General features: G+C 34.2%; 1 protein-coding gene across 1 annotated transcript in view; it reads left to right on the top strand.

The window, feature by feature from the left end:
- The window catches only part of LOC143224975 (uncharacterized), an 80,479-nt gene that overhangs the window by 2,784 nt on the left and 54,964 nt on the right, over positions 1 to 22,731 (top strand).

Here is a 22,731-nt window from a genome sequence, read left to right as displayed (position 1 = left end):
TGACAACTTCCGCCATCTACATTCATAAAAAAGTTTTGTTAGTAACTGTTATTGTTAAGTTACAGACATATACTTGTACTTGAATTCAACAAATATAGTTAATGTTAAACAACAAACAAACGAGTATCTATTTTATAAACATTTAATTGAAAAAATAATTTACTCCATTTAATTTCTAAACAATTTTTTTAATTGCACAATTTGTAAAGCCTTGAAGAATGGATTTCACTTGTACAGTTTCGTGTTTATGAGTTTTTTTATAAGCTGAATATTTCAGTGAATTACGTACAAATAATGTTGGGCTTATGGCCTACAAAGTGCTTTAGGACTGTTTTGTGTGAACAGTTTAAACTAAAGACAGTGTAAATCTGTTTCATGTCACAACCCTTATTTAAATCTGTTGGTTTATTTTAAATTACTGAATAAAGTTCGTTATAAACATAGTACTTTTGGACTAACTCTTGCACATAGTGTAGGTTTTTGTTCACCAACTCTTATTTTAAAATGTTTTAAAATGAGGTAAAATTCCCCAAAACAAAGGAGAAAATTGGGTTTTTAAGTTCTTTATAAACAGAAAGTGACAAATGTGGATGTTGTACACACACACATTATCAATACTGTCCACATGAAGACAAGTTTTTTCAGACCTGTACATTATGGGGCTGGGTAATTACATAACTTGAAATGTATGCTTACCTTCTTCAGATGGGGCTACCTTCTTGGTTTGTTCCATTTTGGGGGGAATAATATTTTATGGAGCTGTTAGAACTGAAAGAAGTTTTGAAGTTCACCTTAAACAGTCTCCAGAAATATGATAAATGTTCCAGTTCTGCTTGGTTAGTGATGTGAACAAGTTATATATGTTTAGTGGATTTAGTTTTAAACTACCATAGATCTATGATATATCTTTATCAGTTGCATTGTCAGGATGACATTTATTGCCTTCAAACTAATTAACAAGTTTCATTTAGGTTTCAAATGAAATAAAATATGAACAGTTTTTCTGTTTGGAAGCCCTTTATTTTTCCAGTTGTGCAGACATTCACATGTCTTGTATATATGGAAAACCAGATTGGGTTGCACCTGTATGAAATGGTTCTTTTTTAAACCCAAAAATGTGGAGTTAAAATGTTGTGTATGGGTCTTCTGCTGGACTTTCACTATACTATAGTTCTTAGTGATAAGAAGGTTTGTCACACAGTGCTTAGTGTTTTCACCATGGAATAACTCAGCAGTACTATTCAGTGTCGTCTTTGCAGGTGGGTTGATTAGGCTATATAACCTAGTAGGAGATCATGATTCCAAGAGCGATATAAGCCAGATTAACAATAAATACTTATATTTAAAGCTTACACCTGGTTTCCTAAAGGATTTAACTGTATTTAAGCTTACTTTATTTCATACAATCTTGAAACACTGCTTAGCTATTTTCTGATACTTCTGAAGATATAATTTCAAAGTTTGTTATATTGCCTTTTTTGTGCTGCCCATATTCAACTATTGTTCAGTTAACGTATTGAACCCTAAAAGTAAGTTAAAATTAAAAGAATTTGCTAGTCCTTGTCTTGTACTGATATAGTAAAACAACAATGTTTGTGTACGTCTGTGTTGACAGTAATGTTTTACTGTGACAGTTACAAACCATGTAAGATTATTTAAAACTAAATTACTAAAAACTTCATGTCTGGTTCAAACGGATCCTCTACAGTGCTGTTTTTTTCATTTATTCATCATATCTGGTTGAAACGGATCCTTTACAGTGCTGTTTTTTTCATTTATTCATCATGTCTGGTTGAAACGGATCCTCTACAGTGTTGTTTTTTTCATTGATTCATCACGTCTGGTTGAAACGGATCCTCTACAGTGTTGTTTTTTTCATTGATTCATCATGTTACATGAAACATTCATCACGGGTTTCTGTATCACAGATCCATTCATTTCAAACAGATCCCTTAAGTACTTTTATATCACAAATACATGAAGTTGACGTGTTTTCATATCACACATTCGTTTACTTTTAAAGCATACAATGTTACAAAACAGATGTATTTTCCTCGTTTTCTAATCATGTTCAAAAGATTATGTTAAGCCTAAAGTAAAGCAAAAAATGAAAATATAATTTATTTTTTTACATAATATGTGCAGAAACTAGATATAAACTGCAGCAGTTACTTAAGACTACAACGAACTATGAATTTCACTAGTTTCCTACAGTGTTTTCTATCTTGTGTTTTAATACCAAAATAGAACAGCACTTACAGACATGCTTCCTGAAGTTTTATAAAAACACCACTAGCGGAAAGGGGCAGTTATCAGCTTTACAACGAAATCATGAAACAGCTTCGTCCTCGAGTTGGATGCAGACTTGTTAACACAAGCGATTGCCGGTGACGCCGTCCGCTGTGCATTTGTCGTGGCTGAAATTGTGGTTATCTTTTTCGTGCACTGCACAATTACAATCTAAGAAACATATCAGTTTTTGCAGTAAACACAGTTTCTTGAACCTTTCGTGTTTGTTTACTGTTAAACGCAGTGCTGTTTAGGGTGTGATAACAAATACTTTGAACTTCAAATGTGTTACGAAATGTTTCGTATGTTGAAGAAAATAACACAAAAGTGACAAGTTATTCGAAATATATAGTTTTGTTTTTAACATCATTATGCGTAAACATTAAATAACGATTTTATTTGATATCTATAAGCTTAGACATTAAAAGTTCAATCTGAATGGACATGTATTAACCTTAAATACTGGACATTTAACTCCGAATGACATGTATAATTACGCTGACCGTAAAGTTTTACTATATTCGTTCAACTTTAGCAGAACGCGTGCAAAATGGTGCGCGTTGATTGGCAAGAACTGCACAATTAGTTTCACTGTGAAGTTACAGTAACTAGTTTTTTTAAATATTAAAACTTCAGTTTGTGTGATATCTGATTATTATTAACTTTGATCTGTAATGGCCTTTCAAAGACGCATTTTGTTGCAAAATTGTTTTCTTTGTCCTGAAAAACACACGATTATACAAAAAACAGTAACAACAGATGTTGTGTGCTTCTGTTGGAGTTAATATCTTAAATAACTGATTGTGAAACGCCCACAGACGTTTAGTTCGTTAACTTCCAATATCAATTTTGTTGATTATAGCAGACTGACAGACACGTATCCAGCTATATAAATATTCTACCTATGTTATCCTAGTATTTATTTTGCTTCGTTTTCATTGACTGTATTAATTCATAGTACATCATGATAACCTAGGAGTTATAAATTTATGGGGAAATTAGATTATAACATGAACAGAAGGTGTGGGTAACAAAACGTAAGCAATGTTCGATACTTTGTAGTTAATGTCAATAAAACAAATAAAATAAGTCAAACTGCACAATATTCTGTAGATCAAAATATATTCACTGTAATCAATTACTCAGAAATATCGATAGTAAATGTTGTTATTTTACAGTAAGGATTATTTTTAATAATAAAACTACAGTGCATTTTTTTATATTTTTATGAAAGATATGGAGAATGAACCTCATGTTCTTTCCTACTATTATTTGAAAATCTACGTTTTTCGTTATAATACAAATTTCATACCTTTATATAACTGAACAACAATGAAAGATAAATATTATTTATTAATACAGTAGTGTATCCATTAAAGATTTGATAACGTCTTACAAACAAAATACAGTTCTGGTAGCAAGTGTTACATAACTTATCTGTACTTCAGTATGTTCCACTGTATTGGGTAGCCTATTATTCTTTAATAATTCATAAACATTTCCTAAAATGGTCTTTACATATAAAATTACACTGTTAGAAGTCAATAACGAAAGGCTGGCTTTCCTAGAAACAGTACTAATCCAAAGAAATGAAGCAAAACAAAATATCACACAAGTTTTGTTCATAGTAAAACAGCTATCAAAATGCATAAAAATCAAAAGGATAGCAGGATACTATGAAATCGGTAAATACAACTCAAAGGTATACATTACGTAATTAAAGAAGTTATCACTGGCGTTCTGTCTTTCTATAGTTGCAAAATAAATTGCGGCTAAACTTCCTTCATAACAGTTAGCCATTAAAATCTTGTGCTAACGCCGTGAAGAGGCAAGTTATCGTCCGGGAATGGCCCTGTGGAGAGCTTGCGTCTGCGCCCGACGGCTAAATGAGTAAGCTGGTAGTTCGACGGGTTCAAGTCTCATCGGTACTGGGCGAGGCGACCGCACACTGTGTTTACCGTGCTCGTTGCTTGAAAACCCCGTCAAATAAGTTCGCAAGGAGTCGCATGGTTATACAACACACAGACTTTTAATTATTTCGAAATTAAACAACAACAGTGGAAGTATATTTATTTTTTTACCAGAAACTGTGCTACAATTATCATTGTTATATTAATAATATAATTCCTACTTTCAATGTTATCGTTAAACCTTCTGATATTGTAACATAATGTATTTTTCATACAACAAAATGCGCATTTAAGGAATATTAAACCATTTGTGTTGGAAGGTCATACAAATTTATCATAAATACAGAAAACGTTTTTTTTATTTTCTTATCATGGATTTACACAATCTGAAAAAAATAATTTAAAAGCGAGTGTAATTTGTCAGAATGTCGTCGAGTATCATTGTAAGAAAGAAGCATATGTAAGCATAACTTACACGGTCGTACAATGCTTTCTGGCATATTTTTTCTACAAAAACTGAAAAGATATGAGAACGAGAGTAGATGCACATAAAAGTTTATAGTGATTTTAAACGAAAGTAATTTCCATTAGACTATTTAATAACTTCTATTTTTATTTTCTAGTTCAACTACTTAGCCAACACCTGACATGCAGTCAGTAATATTGTTAAATACTGATTATAGTCGGTTTTAATCATAAAACAAATCATGCAATTCAGTTTTCGTTGAATCACTTTCACGCTAATAAACGTACCTGGAACGCTTAAACGTTCACACATAATTTAGAATCACCAATATTGTCAAAAATGTACCCTATCATGAAAAATTTGTGTGCAACAACTTATAGTAGTAATATGCGTGCGACACTATCAGAATCAGACCGAGTGAAATTTAAATTATAACTTTTATATGGGTTTACAATAGTAAATACTTGTAATAAAATTACAATGTTTTTTGTTGTATTCCGCCATCAACAAGGTCCTTGGTTCATTACCAGAACTACAATATTAAAAGTCTTGGGTAAAACGCTTTTTATAACATCTCTTTAAAAAACCAGTCTTAGTGTAAACACTGTTGTAGTTAAGAAACCAAGACTTTCACAACAAACGTCACAATTTGCCCGTCACAACACAACATACTACAAGGTTTATTTTGCCTTGTTAGACACACGTGTAACGTGTGTAATAAATGTCTAAAAAAAAACACTGACCACACAATTTTCTAAACATGAATAAACGTGTAAACACTCGTAAATGGCCAAGAAATATATTTTGTTTAAGATAATATTCTCTTTGTGTTTAGTTGGTGTTTTAGTGGACTTAAGATGTTTTTGTAGTAGCGTTTTGTTTGGTTAGAAATACAAGTTGGTTCTCCTTATGTAGGTTAAAGCTCATTCTAGCTATTATAATGTTTACTAAGCTTCGGTTTTCTGTTTTAGTACTGGATTAGTTTTAAACCCTTTGGTATGTTATGATACGTATAAACAAATTAAACACGATGGTCGTTGTCACCAGTTTAAAATTTTTTAAGACATCCATAAAATGACTCTTTCTTCTCAGAATTAAACAGACGACCTTCTAAAAATATTGCAGCTCATAATACTTTATATGTGGCTGTATTTGTATGTTATATTTATTTTTTCATTGTTTAATATTGTACTCATGTACAGGTCCTTCTGACAGATGCACGTGAATTTGAACGTATTCTCTGCATTATGTTAAAAGATTAATAACAACTTGAGACAGAAAACTTTTTGAGCTTTGGAAAATTTCTTCTAATACATGAATAATTATTTTCGGTACTACTAGTGTTCGGCTCGTTTGCTAAAAAGCTTCAGATGGTTGGTTTTCAACCTCATAGAAGACTCAATCAACAGAACCAAATGCTCGTAATAATAACTAATGACGTAAAATAATTTTACCTATGTATCCATTAGTTTAGTAACAACTTGTTTGCGATTTTTATGTTGATTTTAAATTTTTTGTCAAATAATAAAGTAAAACAAAGGTTTGCAGTCACTAACTTGCTAAGAATTAAATATAAAATTATAGACAACTACTTAAATATAGAAACAAGGCCTACGTTATACAAAATTTACACTAACTTTAAACTAGTTTAGGGTACTGCACAACGTGTAATTTTAATACAACTAAGTTTAACAAAACCAGTGACCACAGATAAAGAAACCTGTAATCTCATTGTATAAAATATAAATCTACAAACTAATTTTATTTTCAAACATGTAAGAACAATTCAAATTTGGCAGTATTAAATTTTGGACCAAATGTAGTAATAAAATACAACTTATTAATACTAATTCATACAAAGTCGTCTGCACTAGTCTTTAAACTATCCTTTTATGCTAATTACTTTAAAAGCTTACATTACATCAAGGCCGTTTAAGTTGTTAAATGACGATTCATATTATTAAATACAATGTTAAATAAGAAAAAATAAAAGTACAACTTAAACTACCTTCCTGCACAGACCATACCCGAAACTGGTGAGCACTGTCGCAGTTGTAAGCGTCTGTTCGTCTCTCCGCCATCTTTAACAAGTTTAGGAAGTTACCAACGAGTATTCATCGGAATCTTCTTTGGGTGTTGTGTGGTCATCAAACCTTTGTGCGTGATACAATTTTATTCTAAAAGCACTGCGTTAGGCTTTGTAAATTATCGAAATTAAAAAATAGGTTTTACTCTTTCCAGCCTAGTAATCCTGAAAAATAGCTTAAAAGACCATACACAAATGGTTGTGTTCGTACACTGTGTTGTTATTATTAAACTAAACGTTAAGCATATGCATAAGATATGCATATAAAGATTTTCATTATTATTAACCTAATATGTATTTTGGTGCATTTTAGTGTACACCAAAAGAAATATCTCTATATTCAATTGAATATTTGTGTACTGCTAGTTGAACTCTTTCTTATTGCGTACGTACACTGCAGACGCTATTAGACTAAATCTACCGAAGGGTTGGCCATTGGTTCGGCCTTACTGAGGTAGTAGTAATATTCAGTACATCTGTCTTAAAGCTACATGGAGAGGGACTTTTTAAAAACAAGAATACTCATAAGTAAATCAATACGTAAAAAATACACTCGGACTGTGCTCTACATTTAGTACTTTTTTGACTGCGAGTTTACTGATCTTTCGTTATAAAGTGTTAAACGGTTTAAGATACCACCCAAAAATATATTCCATGGAGAAGCGAATTTCTATTGTTCCGAATATTGTTGCCATATGAAGGCTCTTGTAAGAGGGTTTTAGCTCACAATAAAGTATTTAATGTCAAGAACAGTCCGTATATAATATGTACATATGGAGAGATTCACAAATTAAGTAAAGATAAAATTAATACCACAGCAAACTTGTTTGATAACATTATCACGTGTCCAAGATGTGTTTCAATTTTTCAGAATTGAGTCTTTAAAATATTTTTGAGTATTACACACACTTTGCAACAATATAGTTAAAATTCGATAAGAACACACTTGATAATCCAGCTTTCGTTGTCCTAATATTTAGACCTTTGTATTACTATAATACAGTTTACTACTAAAAGAAATATGCTGGTATGTATGTTTCTTTTATCATTTTAATGCGTATTTTACTTGTAACCAGTACACAGCCTCAAATGGTGTGAACATTTGCTGTTCTGCTCCAAGTGTGATATAATATCACAGTAAAATTACTGGAAATTCAAATCATATTTTTTTATTTTTTGCTACCTTCATTAAGAGTTTCCAGTAAAAATATAATATAGTATATCGAATTATACGTAGGACGAGCTTGTGAGTCAAAGAGTCCAAAAGCGCACTTCGTATTTTGGAGCGGTGGGTGCGTTATATCAGTGACGGTCAAATTTCACTATTCGATTAGTTGGTGATGGATGCTATTGATTGTCTTCTATAGAATCTACCAATTCAAGACTATCGACAATTAGTGCAAATGACTCCTCTATAGCTTTGTGCGAATACTCAAAGCAACAGTCAAACTTATACCTTATCTGTTGTATGACGTTCCAGATGAGACGTTTCGCAAAATATTGGAGGCCATTAGCCCAGCTGATTTGCAAAATTGTCTGGGATCTTACAATTCTAGAAACTGGGTTACGATGCCCATGATGGGCATAGAACAGACAGCCCATCGTATAGCTTTGAGAATAATTACAAACCAACATACAACCTTGAAATTTCATTAGATACTGACTGACTTTTTTTTGTGTGCTTTAACTCAAAAGTTCTTACCTTAACTGAAACACTGTTTATACTGATCGGTTGGGGCACAAGTAACCATGTTTAGAATGCCAACTGAGTTCTTAGCCAATTCTGCTTAATCAACTCTCTGTCATCCAGGCCCTATAATCCGAGGGTCGCGGGTTCGAATTCCTGTCACACCAAACATGCTTATCCTTTCAGCCGTGGGGGCGATATAATGTTACGGCCAATCCCAATCTTCGTTGGTAAAAGAGTAGCCCAAGAGTTGGCGATTGGTGATAATGACTAGCTGCCTTCTCTCTAGCCTTGCACTGCTAAATTAGGGACGCTCTGCGCGAAATTCAAACCCTATAATGCAGGTTTTATTAGAATCCCACAGATCATATTTAAAGTTTATATTTTGATATTTTTTCAGTTGGAAACTCGCAAATTTGTTTATTAAGCTTTATATATTTCAGCATTAATTATTTTTAGAATGGTATCGTTGAAATGTGACATGTCCATCTTGACCCAGTAAAATTGAATGTTAAAAGCGTATATATTAAAGTTGAATATAGAACAAAATTATTTGGTATCAATATTTCTTGCTCTCTTTGATTGTTTCCATGAGAAACATAAATTAGATGATTTTATGGCACAGCGATATGTTTGCAGACTTACAACGCTAAAAACTAGGTTTCGATGTCCGTGGTAGGCAGAGCACAGACAGCCCACTGTGTTTAATTACAAACAAACAAACTCGAAGGGTAGATGATGTTTTTAACGTTTTGATACTGCTGAGAGAGAGACATAATCTCTCCGAAATTAAACATTTAACTAAATGCTTGCTTCTTCGTTACATGATTTCCAATGGTGTCTTTCATGGGGAGTTTCCCACGAATTATGCTTGTTTTTGCTAGCGATTCAATTTCAATAACGGCGCAAAATTGAAGATCAAAATAAACCGCAGTGTACTAGTTCACGCGGTTTGAGAACGTTCTAATGTATCGGGAACCTAATACAGTCGGCATAGTTGCTATGTTACTGACTTTCCGACTTTAAATTATCGTCTGCTGGTAGTTAACCTGGATTTATCTTCTCTATTCCAATTGCATCCCATAGTTTCATCATGGGAAAATGATCACACGCATACATACAAACTATTTTTAATGACTATGGTCATGAATCAACTGATAGTTGATATAGATCGGAGCTGTAATTATGTCAGTTCCTCTTCGTGAGCCATACAGCCAGCAATATATCCAGTTTGGAGGTCGTCAGTGTTCGTACGTTAAAGTAGGGTTCACTCAATACGAACTGAGAATTCAGATTCTAACATAACGTGATGTTTAGGGACAATGAGGGACCTATTGATCCATCTAGGCTGTCCCATCCTCTAAACTAAAATAAATGAAGTGATATTTTGAGCTCGCCATAAAAAGTAACAGTTTGCTGTACTTCAACAATTAAAGTTTTATATAAATGATAAATAAATTTTATAACTTAGAAAAGTTCTTTGAAAAAAATACTAACATGCATAGAAATTTATTTAACACTCCTACGAAAAGACGTTTCTAGTCCTGATTTCTCCAAGCCCGTTTCCCTGTCTGTGGTTTCGCTAGATAGTAGATAGGGACAGTGGGAATCTGTTAATCCATTCATTAATGGATTTAAATGGCAATTTCATTTAAATACAAAATTATTAGCCTAATATTAATAACCTTTCAAGTTGCTCTGGGGCCTATTAGGCCCCACTTTTCGTAGGAGTGTTAAAAAATTGAGACGAGCTTTTTTTTTTATTGAAACCCTTAGAAAAACTAAAGATTGTAGGTGGCGTATTGGTGCTAGAAGGAAAATGGCCAGTAAGTGTGGTGACAAATAACGTACGTCACAGGAACTCGTACTGCTTATTAGATGGGTTTGGTCAAAAAAATATTCCATTCTGATATCATGTTCTAAAATTAGAATAATTAATCGGTTAAGATTACTCTTGTAAGAATTTTCCACAAGGATGATAAAATTAAACATCAAAAATGAGATTAAACACGTTAGTGTTGGTACTTTTATTTGTCGATTTACATTTATTAGAATAAGCTTTTATTCATTTACCTTTTGAGTGGCAGCATCAATTGTTACTGTTAGTCCAGCGAATATATATTAAAATCTAGGGTTCGATTCCTTTGTGTAGCTTTGCATTTAGAAAATAATCAATGCTATAACATGTAATGCTCGTATTTTAAAAGCTTTGAGCTAAGTTCTTTCTGTTTTTAGTTGGTTTCTTTATTCCACTCACTGTCTGACACAGTGCACATCAAACAGATATCCTGGTTTGGTATGTGTTATACAAGCTTCTCACGGTTTGGATGGAGATAATGTGGAAATTTTAATGTCATTGTAAAATATCTGAATAGATTTCGAATTTTTCAAAAAACTCAGGATAAAACTTTTCAACGAGCCGCCCGCTGTAGGTGTAATTGCATTATAGGGGTCAAGAACACCCACAGTTTAACGATGTCTGTCGTCGGCAACGTTCTCTATCGATCCACCTTCACTGACGTGGATTTATGAGAAAAGATCATTCGAAGCATGTGCCCCAATGGACGATGACAGTTACCTGACAACTCACGTCCGAGAAAGCCGTCGTTTCTTTTTGCATTGGCTTTTCAGTTTTCTGTCGAACCGTCATGGATTTCAAAAAATAAACATAGTGAGATCATCAAGGACATAAATACCTAGTGATATGCGGAATGAGGATTGCATTAATTTCCATTACCAATGATTATATCCCAAGAATTACTGATGTCACTCATTTTCCTAAGCTTTTTATGCACCAACTTACTTAGGATCTGGCACGGCTTGGTCAGGTGGTTAGGGCACTTGATTCGTAATCTGGGGGTAGAAGGTTCAAATCCCCGTCACATTATGCTTTCCCTTTCAGCCGTGGAGATTATAATGTGACGGTCAATCCAACTATTCGTTGGTAAAAGAGTAGCCCAAGAGTTGGCAGTGGATGATGATGACTAACTGTTTTCCCTATAGTCTTACACTACTGAATTAGGAAGGTTAGCGCAGGTAGCACTCGTGTAGCTTTGCTTAAAAATTAAAAACAAACAAGCAAACATATTTGGGATCCATAACCATGTTGGTTACTTAACGTACGACAAAGGTACATAAAGGTACAGACAGTATTAAGAGTTACTCGCACTAATAATTAGTGGTGTTTTTTATGTATTTTACATGTGCATTGACTAATTTCACTTAGTTTTTTTTGTTCAGTTCTATACACTGAGTATACTTCGACATGATTTGTTTGGCTTGTTTGTTTGTTTTTTAATTTCGCGCAAAGCTACGCGAGGGCTATCTGTGCTAGCCGTCCCTAATTTAGCAGTGTAAGACTAGAGGGAAGACAGCTAGTCATCATCACCCATCGCCAACTCTTGAGCTGTTCTTGTTCCAACGAATAGTGGGATTGACTGTCACATTATGACGCGCCCCCACGGCTGAAAGGGCGAGCATGTTTGATATGACGGGAATCACGAACCCGCGACCCTCAGATTACGAGTCGAATGTTTTAACCACCCGGCCATTTCAAGCGTTGTGAACGGTACCTAGAAATTGATGTATAGTTTGAAGAAAGAGCTGATGAAGGTCTTAGAAAGGTGTTTCTTTGCTTATGGTAGCAGATATATTTTTAATATTTGAACACTAAATAACATAGTTATCTGCTGCTTTCCTTTGAAGACATTCTGCTTTATTTCGAAGAACTGTTATGATGTTTATCTTCCATATTTATGACGATTAACTGCTTTTGTACATTAATGTTTCTACAACCATGACACGTGTGTGTTGATCACCCCTCTCCCCACTAGAACACTGTTATGCGAGTTTGGAATTTTGTACCGCCCTGAAGAAAGGGTATTCCCCTCTCACTTAGTTGACCAGTTTCAAGTTTTAGATAAATAATGAAATATTAAAACGTGCATTTTTTGTTTCTAAGGATAAACCTTCCACCAGTAGTTTTATTTATGTGCAAACGTGACAGTCAAGGAGTTAAAATAATGCCCTCGTTGGAGATAGCCATAGTGTTTGGACAACGATGAAATTTGAATGATTTATTTCGTTAAGGTGGATATTACAGGGGCAACCCATTATTTGTTCCAGAGTACACCGTTTAGCTGTTTGGTTGACTCAGTTACGTTATGTGGCATTAAAACGGATATATTCGGATTGGAAAATGGTATATAAATACGTAGAAATAGAGTAAAAACTTTGGGTTAATTAATATGGATGTTGAATCTCACTTGGTAAGTACCATTCACCTTCAGCTAATTATGAAAAAGTTATTATTGCTGGTAAAGAAAAGTAAAAGCAGTGAAATAATAATAAAATATGTAATCAAGAATTACCGAAAACTACTGAAGGCGATAAGTAAAACATTTTTACCGAAACATAAGAGGAATAATGGAGTTATTAATAAAAGCCTGGTGTTCTAATATGTACACGTGGGGAGTTATTGTTGCGCCATCTGCCGGTAAATTGCTTTCATTAAAGTGTACACTGACACATGGATAGATCTATATACGTAGCTCTCTTTCCTTAGTGGCTGGAATTGAATAATATAACTATGAAATGTGATCAACATGTTATGGTTAGTAACTGAGTATATATTTGGTAAAGAATGACTTATAAGTTGTTTATTTCTTAAGGTTTGAACGTTGTCGAACTTCCTGTTTGCAGTAAGGACACAGAGATAGAACTGTGAAGAAGTTGTTTAATATTGTATAATCATCACAAAGGCGAATGATTACAAAGCTGTTGTCTTGTTTTCTGTTTTGTACAATAATGCTTTGTTAATTAATCATTTTTTGTGTATACTTGAGAAATATACGGGAGAAAATAGTGTTTGTTTGTTTTGTTTATGAATTTTGCACAAAGCTACACGAGTGCTATCTGCGCTAGCTGTCCTTAATTTAGCAGTGTAAGACTAGAGGGAAAGCAGTTAGTCGTCACCACCCACCGCCAACTCTTGGGCTACTCTTTTACCAACGAATAGTGGGATTGACCGTCGCTTATAACGCCCCCACGGCTGAAAGAGCGAGCATGTTTGGTGTGATGAGGATTCGAACCCGCGACCCTCGGATTACGAGTCGAACGCCTTAATCACCTTGACATGCCAGGCCGAACAAAATGACGCGTAAGGGTTACATAAAAATTAGATAAAAACTTATTCAGTGTTACACAACTATATTCTGCAACTTGCTACAGTTCTTATGTTCTACACCTCTTTCATTTGCTACTTTTTCATTTGTCTACGGGTTTACAACGCTAAAATCAAGCGTTCGATTCCTCTCGGTGGACTCAGCAGATAGCCTTGCTACTGAATGGAATTTTAATTTATAAAAAATAACGGAGTAGGGATAATATTAACATATACTGATTACTTGTATCTCGTAGTATTTTGTCTCTTGTATGACAATTTGATGTAATACATCATGTTCCATAACTGTAATTATAATTATTTACTAGTTATTTATTTGATGAACTTCCATTTTGGGGCTCCTTCCCCCGGTGACACGGCGGTATGTCTGCGGACTTACAACGTTAGAAACCGAGTTTCGATACCCTTGGTGGATAGAGCATAAATAGCCCATTGTGTAGCTTTACGCTTAGTTACAAACAAACAAAACAATTCATTTTGGAACCGTGCTGTTTTAAACGTGAGGTCAGGACAGCTGTGCACGTGTGGCTTAACACTGAATATAATAGTTAATTCTACACTGACTTTGTTATAAAAAAACAATACAAAAAACGTTGAATGTATTCATGTTGTTATTTACAAGGTTATATATTTTATGCCTGAAATCTTGAAGTTTGAAATATATGATCGAGACGACAGGAAGCTATACTGGTAATAAATAAAGCATTTATTGAACTTCAGATACCTAGCGATGAGAATTCTTCCCCAATATATATATATATAATGCTGAGTAGAAACACCTGCCACGATAACACTTGTATTCGCCAGTTTTATGACGTGAAACTTTTGTATATTTCATGTCTCGTATGAAGTTGGTCAAATGGAAAATATCTGTTAGTGTTTTCCTGAATAACTCAAAATATCTGTTAGTGTTTTCCTGAATTATTCGAAGTATCTGTTAGTGTTTTCCTGAATGACTCAAAGTATCTGTTAGTGTTTTCCTGAATCACTTCACGGGTTTAAGGTAAGGAGGAATAGGGGTGAGAGGAAGCACGTGTGCACGTGTGGTTCATGGCCTCTCAGATAAATAGGAAATTTTCCAAGGAAAACATAGGTTGCCGCTCAGCCCCAGAAGAAATTTATGTTGTGTTTTCTTATAGCAAAGCCACATAAAGCTATCTGCTGAGCCCACCGAGGGGAATTGAACCCCTGATTTTACCGTTGTAAATCCGAAGACATACCGCTGTACTAGCGGGGGGCATAGAAATTAATAATGTCTGTTCGGGTCAGTTGCTGTCCGTGGAATAGCATGGTCACTTTCACTGTGAAATGTTCAAATATATTCTAAAATCTAAAAGAGTGTTAAAATTATTTTGAAAACAATCGGTATCCTGTAACACAAACTGATGGATAAATAGTGAGATGTTTAAAATTTTTAGATCTGTTTATTTCTGATTAAAGTGCTAATACATTTTTGTATTTATCACTAAGCCTATCTGCTTTTCTTTTTTGATTTTTTCTTTAAATAGACATTCCAAATCTCTGTCTGAAAAATGAAGAAGCCGAAAACAATGTTATGTACATGATTATAGATAAGAAAAAAGTAAACTTATAGCGTGCAAACGGTAGTTTAATTGAGGATAGCATTGGCTTCAGTATTACCATAGTTACAGGTTCGAATCGAGATTGGTTTTGGATTTTTTTTTTATTAAGAAAATTTGTACAGCACTCAACTTTATGCCATTAGTCCTTTTCGCTAATGAAAGGAAATATAATACAAAGTGGGGGGACGAATCAAATTCATAGAATTTATTTGTGTGTATATATCTTAAGATAATAATGGGGAGTATTGTTAACGTAGTTTCCATTCATTTGCACAAGGAATATCAGTTAAACTACGTTTGAGAATTTACTCCTCTTTGGTAAGATATTAAAATGTTTTACATGAAGAGGGGTGCTCAGCTGACAGGAGAAACAACCATTTATAATACCTTCATGAAGATAAAAAAGAGAAAAATAATAAGTTAAAGTTTTATTGTGATACTACATGTTGCTTAAACATTTCTACATCTCTACGTGATTGGTGTTTTTGAGAAATATTATTCACTCTGAAGTTTAATGGTTGAGCAATGCATCCTATAAAGAGAAAAAGGAATTTCTAAAAAAATGTAGTACATTTTTAGTGCTTTATAGGCTAAGCATGGATGGAATTCGATTGTGGACATTCACGGGTGTATTCCATTCTCACAAAAATTCAATCTGCACTTTGGAAGGTGACAGTTAGATGTTAGATCTCACTGTTTTGATCAGAGAAGAGTAGCTCCAGTGTTGGCGGTTGGTGATGTTAACTAGCTGCCTTTTCTGTAGTCTATCGGTTTAAAATTTTGAACAGCTATGTTCAGATAACTCTTGTGTAGCTATGCGTGAATACTCTGAAACAAACTGCTTTGGTTCGACGCTAAAACAGGGTTTTAGTGTTCTTTATAAATAATACAATAATAAAAAAGTAAATTGAACGCTCAACTGTGTGGCCGGCTCATCTTAACGAAAGTAATTTGATTTGATTATTTCTGAGTTTGTTTCTTAGCCCAGAAAGTATATTACTTCCAAGAGTATACCTGAAAAATGTATTCGTTGTTACGCTGATAACTGGAAAACAAAACGTGTTTTCTTTGTATTTTCGAACGAAGGGTCTATTGGTATGATACCGATGGAAGTGTTCAGTTGGATTATTTATTTACCATTTCAATAAAATAATGTAATGAGTAAGATATTTTAGAACTTATGGTCCAAGAATTAAGGTTCCATCACTGGAACGAATAGTTCAGTTTGAATTATTTACAACAATCGTCGAATAATTATTAACTTTATTTAGACTTCATATTGAAGCGTAATATTAAAAAACAACAACAACACGAAGCGAAATTTATCAAGAACTTTATAGGGGTGAAACATGAACCAACCGCTCCAAATAGGAGCAAGTGCTATGTAAAAGTACATGTTTTTGTTATTCTGTTTTTTGCTGCTTTACTTTTTTATGTAGTTTGGATTATTTTAGTGGGCTGAAATGTATGTCCATCAAGTAATCACAGAATTTTGTTGTCTTCTGTTGCTTATCGTCTCTGAATATGGGACCGAACCCCGGGAGAAGTTAGAGAAGATCGGCTCTGAGGGCGACATCTCTCGAAACACACAAGGAAAATACTGTTCAGTATCTACTGTACAGTGATAGGGAGAGCTTACGTCAAACTAGGCTTTGTTCGTGCTACTAAACCAAATCAATTTCAGAGCGTATGCAGAGCAAAATATCACTGAAATAGATTGTTGTAAGGACATGTACCATATTTGTACGAAGTGGAACCGTAGGCCCCGTAGTGGTGGTGGTGGTAGGGGAGAAAGTTAGAAATTGCATGCCACCCACTTAGAACATTTTTAGCAAACAATTTTTCGCTTTTCGTACCTGTTATTCATTAACCTTTTCCCCAGTTTTAAACAAAGTTAGGTGTCCATGTATGCAGTTCATGTGGGTTTTGTATCACACCAGTCCTATGTAGTCAACGTGAAAGATTACAGGCAAAGTCGTAAGCTAAAAATTCGAATTAGAAACGATTCTCGTTTTTCAAAGTTGTTAACTTCGTTATTGATTTAATTGTTTAACAATGTTATATGGATGTGTTATAATTTTGTCGTGTGTTATCGTAATTGAAAAATTGTGTATAACCTGAACATTAAACTGATTACAGGTTAAGTGTATTAAGAAAGGTGAGTAATAGCCTCACCCCCTCTCAAGAATTTTCTTTAATGGAATAAAAAGATAAGTCTCTTCATAATATTGATGGGATTTGTAAAACTAATACGTAAATTGTGTTATTTTTCTCTTTTTTCGTACATGCCCAAAAATGTTTTATATAATGGCTGCAGTGGTACCCGTGGTAACATAGCCTTATTCGTGTATACGTAATATAAATATTAAATCATTCGTAATGACGAGAAACTCACTTGAAGTACAATTATATCTCACGACGGCTGGTGTGGGTGTTAACACTTTCACTAGTAAAGCAGAAAACAACGTTGTTATACCCATATCAGCCGTCCTGAGATATAAATATTAAATCAGTTGCACTAAAGAATAATACAGCTTTGTCTTTATTTTTTAAATCTTTATTAATATAAGTACTATTATATTCATTGTTTTTGGTTCCCTATAAAAGTATTTGTTAAACTAACTGATTGTTTTTCTCTTGTTCAGAGTAATATAATTTTACATGTATTGTTGTTTATGGTTAACTTAAGTACATAGTAATGGTCAAGGTGCTATTTTAATCATCAAATGCGTGTAAAATTGGTTTCAATTTCCTCATCCACTAAATTGATGTAGAAACTAGCGACACCTGTGGTGTGAGTTAAAATTACAGTCACCGTGTAAAATGCTATATCAGTTAGTGTTAGTTTTTTGTCATATACAATGATCTCAGTAAGATTTATGTTTTGTTAAGGTATATAGAAGGACCAAAAGTAGAATGTAGAAATTAAATTGTATATACTGTTTCAGGTTTTACGTGTAGTTTTGCAAGTCACCATTGTTTGGAAGTATAAACAGCAAATTTTATATTCACCCCATGTCACGCTCACACTTGTGTATAGTTATATGTAGCATTCTACTAGAATGTTTGTTTCTGTGTACACCATCATCATTTTGTGTGCTTCCACACCCTTTACATAACAGAAAGAGTGATTGCTCATTTAAAAACAAACTGTAGACGCAATATTTTATTGAATCTTGGAACAACTGGTTTGAGTTTCTGTAAATAACTCCCCCTCCAGAAAAAAAGTTCTGTACATTTTGTTAAAGGATTATGTGGAAAGTGGATTTTCATGGTAAATTTCACTAACATTTTACTATCTAACCTTCCATCCTCTTTCCGTAATTGACAAAATCCATTATTCAGTTGTTAAACACATCGTCTGTTCACCTATTTTGTTTGTTTGCTCTGTCCACCACGGGTATTGAAACCCGGTTTCTCGCGATGTGAGTCCTAAGATATGCCGCTGTGCCACTAGGGAGCTCACCTGTCTATAATGTCTTATGTATTATTGCTTTAAAACTTTAGTTCGTTATTAACTCGTGAACATCATTTAAACATAATTTACAATACGTTTAGTCAGTTGACTTTCATAATAATTACTTGCATATAAGTAGGGTTAGATGGTGATTACGTTTTCATTTATTTTATGACATCTGTATAGAATGGTATTATAATATATGTTGTTCCAAAACTACGTAATATTCGGTTACAATTCTGCCAGTAGAAGTTTTTTATTACTGAACTGATATATGTTTTTTTTAAATTACGTTGTACAGTTTTGCTGAATTGAGGTTCCACAACGAGACTTCATTCATTTTGAGCCAAATCTCTGTACTTGTATGGAACTATTTGTAGCATGACTTCTGTTAAAGAAATGCTCTACTTGAAGTACTCTAATGTCGTCTGTTTACTTTTCGTGCAGTCTTTTAGTGTACTGCAGTGTGTTAAGTGATTAATAAAATCGCTGAATAAAAATTACTTATGACTCTTCCGTTATGGTTGAGCAATGTACGCATGTCAAACAATATACAGAGAGAGCGGCTCATGTGGGAACGGGAAATAGCCACGTTGTGCTACATAATTCAGTTGATGAAGTCATCGTAAACTTTTTTTTTGTATCTTAAAACTAAACCCTTTCTGACTTTAGTGGTCATTTGGGTATTAGCAAGGTTAATTAATATGCCTGCCATTAGTTTTTGTTTTGTTTTTAATGTGCAAAATAAACATTAAAGTATAGTTTTGCATGGTGGAGCTCTACGACGTTTACCATAACAATACTGAAAGCTCATATTACTGTTTTATCTGGTTTTAGTGCTCTGATCGAGGCCTAAAAGTAAACACTAAAAATTACCTCTTCGTTGGAACCTGTCCTACCAGGATACTTATAAGTAATCGTAAATTTTCGTTCTTTTAAAAATTGTCTACTGCTGTTACACATTTGGCGCCTGTCTGTTCGGTCAGTAAGTAAAAAATAGAATTATCATGGATCCAAAGATTAAACTGTTTGAAATCCAGTAGTGTTTGTACTGTGGTTCAGCAGTAATTTTATGGTATTCCTTTGTTAAAATCCGTGGTTCCATTCGTTACGAGGAAGACTGCAGTTAGTCCATTGGATAATTTTGTACTGAAAAAAACAACAACAATAAATGTGTGTGAGTTAAGAACACCTCCCGAGCCTTTACTTCACTGGGAAAGAGAACTCAAACATTCTGTACATCTTAACAAATATCAAAACATTTGGTAATTCTGTTCATCATTGCTGTTTACTTCTAGGATATTTCAGCTATCCTTTACTCATCAGAAACAAACATTACTTGAAAAGTAAGTAACATTAAGATTTTCATTTTATCCCTTAAACTCTTCAACGTAAAGTTTTTTTTCTGTCACCACCGAAACTCGAATCTCGTTGAGAAAGAAACGCGAGATCCAGTTCGTTCTTGGATTCATCACTGGCCATCGAGTTCTACCGGTTTCGAGGAATTCCACCTCCTTATCTATAATCACCAGGGAAAATCGAAAGACAAGACTGGATCTTTTGAAATTGTGGATGACCTAAACATCATAAACATAAAACGTATGCTTTATCGCTATGAAATGTGTGTAATTGTTTGTTTTTCGCATACCTTCGTTGGTGACAGACGAAGTGGTATATTTCTTTGGAGGTGTTGGGACAAAAGGAAAATTTTTTTCTTCTCAAATTGAATAAAATTAGCAAAATTATTGGATATTGAAGTTAAAGACAACCTACTTCACGTGTCTTCATACTTGGTGTCTGTTATTTTACCCTAGTTTATCCAAGTAGACCCATCGTTTTATCTTCTTTATAAGTAGGCTGTATAATTGATTTAATAAAGTTTTCTCTGTTTAATAGGCATATATCTGATAAGTCATAATCATTTAGCCATATTTCATGCTTTTTTGTGTATTTACTTGATTGTCTGAGGGTCATGGTTTCGAATCCCCGTCACACCAAACATGCTTGCCCTTTCAGCCGTGGGGGCGAGTTATAATGTAATGGTCAATCCCACTATTCGTTGGTAAAAGAGTAACCCAAGAGCTTGCGGTGGGTGGTGATGACTAGCTGCCTTCCCTCTAGTCTTACACTGCTACATTATGGACGGCTAGCGCAGATAGCCCTCGAGTAGCTTTGTGCGAAATTCAAAAACAAAACAAATCTTTCATCTTACGGTTAATTTATTAAAATATTTATATTCATGTCTAACCTGCGAGTATGAATCAAGTAGGGTTGGAAGGAAGAAAACTCATGAAACAACTCCTTATACACATTTAGGGACAAGAAATGATGAAGAGGCTAAAACGTAAAGGTATTGCCAGTCGTTTTTTGTTGTTGTTTTACATTCTTTAAACAAACAACAGCTATACAGGGGCCCGGCATGGCCAGGTGGGTTAAGACGTTGGACTCATAATCCTAAGGTCGCGGGTTCGAATTCCCATCGCACCAAACATGCTCGCCCTTTCAGCCGTGTGGGCGTTATTACGCGACGGTCAATCCCACTATTCGTTTGTAAAAGAGTAGCTCAAGAGTTGGCGATGGGTAGTGATGACTGGCTGCTTCTCTCTAGTCTTAGACTGTTAAGTTAGGGACGGCTAGCGCAAAAGGCCCTCGTTTAGCTTTGCGTGAAATTCAAAACAAACAAACGAACAAACTTAATTGTCCTTTCATCTGCATAGAATAAATCTAATAATTTATTTTGTCTGTCTCGGTGCCACAAGGGTGATTCCAGGGATTGGCGTATTATCTTACGAGCTTTTTCTTTTATATATATATACACTCAAGATAAAATGAGTCAAATATGGTTCTTATTGAAGTTTACAATATTTCGTGGAGGATCGATAGGATAGAGCCCCTGACTTTGTGCTAATATTCGGAATGCAATAGGGTGAGAAGACACAAGATTTGGAAAGGATAAGCACCTGTTAAGACAGTTTATATTACAACAGTGTTATTGTCTTATGGAATGAGTTACTGTCGACTATAGGGGAAGTCGATTAACTTCAGAACAGCTATAATAAAAAAAGTAATCACTTATTTCCTATATATAAAAAAAAGATGTGTCTTACGTGTACGTACAGGACAACCTTGAAGGACCAAATAGTATTTGTTTTGTATGCGTGTGTTATGTTGTATATTCTAAAATTATTCGGGTTTTATATCGCAGTCAGGTGATCCATTTGTTATATTAATTGATATTTTACGTGCGCGAGTTGGTATGTCATTGTTTTAGGCTATTTCTGTGGTATTTGATGTATAATAGCTCAGGGTCGATCCGTAGTTAGTGTGGACCATGTACAGGAGGTCTAATTTATAACGTAATTTAAGATTTTATTCGTGGCACCAATATTCCTGAACTACCCTTGTTCCTGGCGATACCATGTCTGCTGGATAAATAAATATAAAAACCTGAGTCTCCCACTAACTGTTACACTTACTTCACAGTTGGATTTACTTTTGATACGATTTGCATAAATCCTGTCAGACATTAAACAAATAACCAAAAAAAGGTGGAAAAGCTACCACGATTTGTTTAATTGTTTTGTTTTTCCAAGCCCTTCTTTTTGTCCCCCACGGCAGTTCTAAATGTAAACGTGCGTTGTTCGCTTCACCACATGATGTCACAACAGAATCACATCCACACATTCTGGCAAGGTTTTACGTCTTTCCAAGCGCTTATTGTAACAAAAGAAAATGAGACAGAAATGAAACACAAGTGAAACATGGAAGAGTCATAACGAATGAAGGATTTAGGGGTGGTGCGCGACTCTTGTATCTCCTTGCGTTATTTCTAGCATAATTCTATATAAAGTGTTGTTCTTCCCCACCAGTCGTTGGGCCAGTACCCCATGGACATATTAAAACCAAATAAATCTATATGAATATTACCCAATATTTCTTAGGTTATTTCCAGTAAGGTTTTTTTTTGCGTTTGTTTTTATGTATAAAGCTAGGGAATAGGTTATATGCAACGTGCCCACAGTTGAGATTGACTTCTGCATTTTAATGTTAGAAACCTCTAAGCTGTAAAGG

The sequence above is a fragment of the Tachypleus tridentatus genome, chromosome 9, assembly GCF_004210375.1.
Source record: "Tachypleus tridentatus isolate NWPU-2018 chromosome 9, ASM421037v1, whole genome shotgun sequence".
Classification (NCBI taxonomy): domain Eukaryota; kingdom Metazoa; phylum Arthropoda; class Merostomata; order Xiphosura; family Limulidae; genus Tachypleus; species Tachypleus tridentatus.
The sequence above is the reverse complement of the archived record's forward strand: the minus strand, read 5'-3'. Positions and strand labels throughout refer to the sequence as shown.